Source organism: Cucurbita maxima, unplaced genomic scaffold (genome assembly GCF_002738345.1).
Source record: "Cucurbita maxima cultivar Rimu unplaced genomic scaffold, Cmax_1.0 Cma_Scf02430, whole genome shotgun sequence".
Classification (NCBI taxonomy): Eukaryota; Viridiplantae; Streptophyta; class Magnoliopsida; order Cucurbitales; family Cucurbitaceae; genus Cucurbita; species Cucurbita maxima.
Window position 1 is genome coordinate 1 of NW_019274446.1, and position 2447 is coordinate 2447.

At 51.1% G+C, this 2447-nt stretch overlaps 7 non-coding genes and 2 pseudogenes across 7 annotated transcripts; all 9 read right to left on the reverse strand.

Moving 5' to 3' along the window:
* Positions 1–207: 207 nt before the first annotated feature.
* Positions 208–326, reverse strand: LOC111475678. Its single transcript, XR_002716646.1, has one exon. It is a non-coding gene; the product is annotated as a 5S ribosomal RNA (ribosomal RNA).
* A 133-nt stretch (positions 327–459) lies between these two features.
* Positions 460–578, reverse strand: LOC111475687. The gene has a single exon (XR_002716652.1). It is a non-coding gene; the product is annotated as a 5S ribosomal RNA (ribosomal RNA).
* Positions 579–711: 133 nt separating this feature from the next.
* LOC111475681 lies at positions 712–830 on the reverse strand. The gene has a single exon (XR_002716648.1). It is a non-coding gene; the product is annotated as a 5S ribosomal RNA (ribosomal RNA).
* Positions 831–963: 133 nt separating this feature from the next.
* Positions 964–1082, reverse strand: LOC111475685. Its single transcript, XR_002716650.1, has one exon. It is a non-coding gene; the product is annotated as a 5S ribosomal RNA (ribosomal RNA).
* Positions 1083–1215: 133 nt separating this feature from the next.
* LOC111475680 lies at positions 1216–1334 on the reverse strand. Its single transcript, XR_002716647.1, has one exon. It is a non-coding gene; the product is annotated as a 5S ribosomal RNA (ribosomal RNA).
* Positions 1335–1539: 205 nt separating this feature from the next.
* Positions 1540–1658, reverse strand: LOC111475684. The gene has a single exon (XR_002716649.1). It is a non-coding gene; the product is annotated as a 5S ribosomal RNA (ribosomal RNA).
* Positions 1659–1793: 135 nt separating this feature from the next.
* On the reverse strand, positions 1794–1911 carry LOC111475682 (annotated as a pseudogene).
* A 102-nt stretch (positions 1912–2013) lies between these two features.
* Positions 2014–2133, reverse strand: LOC111475683 (annotated as a pseudogene).
* A 146-nt stretch (positions 2134–2279) lies between these two features.
* LOC111475686 lies at positions 2280–2398 on the reverse strand. Its single transcript, XR_002716651.1, has one exon. It is a non-coding gene; the product is annotated as a 5S ribosomal RNA (ribosomal RNA).
* Between the last annotated feature and the right edge of the window lie 49 nt (positions 2399–2447).

A 2447-nucleotide genomic window follows, 5' to 3' on the forward strand; every position in this document is an offset into this window, starting at 1 on the left:
TGGGATCCGGTGCATTAGTGCTGGTATGATCGCACCCGACATGCCATGCGCACAAAATCGGATTTAACGCATGCGGGGCGGCATGATCGAAACGCGATGGGCTTGAGCGGGGGAGGTTCTCATTTGTAGAGAAAGGAAGAAAAGAACTGGGAGAAATTGAAAGAAAAAAAAGGAAGAAAAGAACTGGGATAAATTGAAAGAAAAAAAGGGGTGCAACACGAGGACTTCCCAAGTGGTCACCCAACTTAGTACTACTCTCGCCCAAGCACGCTTAACTGCGGAGTTCTGATGGGATCCGGTGCATTAGTGCTGGTATGATCGCACCCGACATGCCATGCGCACAAAATCGGATTTAACGCATGCGGGGCGGCATGATCGAAACGCGATGGGCGTGAGCGGGGGAGGTTCTCATTTGTAGAGAAAGGAAGAAAAGAACTCGGAGAAATTGAAAGAATAAAAGGGGTGCAACACGAGGACTTCCCAAGTGGTCACCCAACTTAGTACTACTCTCGCCCAAGCACGCTTAACTGCGGAGTTCTTATGGGATCCGGTGCAATAGTGATGGTATGATCGCACCCGACATGCCATGCGCACAAAATCGGATTTAACGCACGCGGGGCGGCCTGATCGAAACGCGATGGGCGTGAGCGGGGGAAGTTCTCATTTGTAGAGAAAGGAAGAAAAGAACTGGGAGAAATTGAAAGAAAAAAAGGGGTGCAACACGAGGACTTCCCAAGTGGTCACCCAACTTAGTACTACTCTCGCCCAAGCACGCTTGCTTGCGGAGTTCTGATGGGATCCGGTGCATTAGTGCTGGTATGATCGCACCCGACATGCCATGCGCACAAAATCGGATTTAACGCATGCGGGGCGGCATGATCGAAACGCGATGGGCGTGAGCGGGGGAGGTTCTCATTTGTAGAGAAAGGAAGAAAAGAACTGGGAGAAATTGAAAGAAAAAAAGGGGTGCAACACGAGGACTTCCCAAGTGGTCACCCAACTTAGTACTACTCTCGCCCAAGCGCGCTTAACTGCGAAGTTCTGATGGGATCCGGTGCATTAGTGCTGGTATGATCGCACCCGACATGCCATGCGCACAAAATCGGATTTAACGCATGCGGGGCGGCATGATCGAAACGCGATGGGCGTGAGCGGGGGAGGTTCTCATTTGTAGAGAAAGGAAGAAAAGAACTGGGAGAAATTGAAAGAAAAAAAGAGGTGCAACACGAGGACTTCCCAAGTGGTCACCCAACTTAGTACTACTCTCGCCCAAGCACGCTTAATTGCGGAGTTCTGATGGGATCCGGTGCATTAGTGCTGATATGATCGCACCCGACATGCCATGCGCACAAAATCGGAATTAACGCATGCGGGGCGGCATGATCGAAACGCGATGGGCGTGAGCGGGGGANCCATGCGCACAAAATCGGATTTAACGCATGCGGGGCGGCATGATCGAAACGCGATGGGCGTGAGCGGGGGAGGTTCTCATTTGTAAAGAAAGGAAGAAAAGAACTGGGAGAAATTGAAAGAAAAAAAAGGGTGCAACACGAGGACTTCCCAAGTGGTCACCCAACTTAGTACTACTCTCGCCCAAGCACGCTTAACTGCGGAGTTCTGATGGGATCCGGTGCATTAGTGCTGGTATGATCGCACCCGACATGCCATGCGCACAAAATCGGATTTAACGCATGCGGGGCGGCATGATCGAAACGCGATGGGCGTGAGCGGGGGAGGGGTTCTCATTTGTAGAGAAAGGAAGAAAAGAACTGGGAGAAATTGAAAGAAAAAAAGGGGTGCAACACGAGGACTTCCCAAGTAGTCACCCAACTTAGTACTACTCTCGCCCAATCAGCTTAACTGCGGAGTTCTGATGGGAACCGGTGCATTAGTGCTAGTATGATCGCACCCGACATGCCATGCGCACAAAATCGAATTTAACGCATGCGGGGCGGCATGGGAGAAATTGAAAGAAAAAAAGGGGTGCAACACGAGGACTTCCCAAGTGGTCACCNAAAGAAAAAAAGGGGTGCTCCCAAGTGGTCACCCAACTTAGTACTACTCCCGCCCAAGCACGCTTGACTGCGAAGTTTTGATGGGATCCGGTGCATTAGTGCTGGTATGATCGCACCCGACATGCCACGCGCACAAAATCGGATTTAACGCATGCGGGGCGGCATGATCGAAACGCGATGGGCGTGAGCGGGAGAGGTTCTCATTNGAGGTTCTCATTTGTAGAGAAAGGAAGAAAAGAACTGGGAGAAATTGAAAGAAAAAAAGGGTTGCAACACGAGGACTTCCCAAGTGGTCACCCAACTTGGTACTACTCTCGCCCAAGCACACTTAACTGCGGAGTTCTGATGGGATCCAGTGCATTAGTGCTGGTATGATCGCACCCGACATGCCATGCGCACAAAATCGGATTTAACGCATGCGGGGCGGCATGA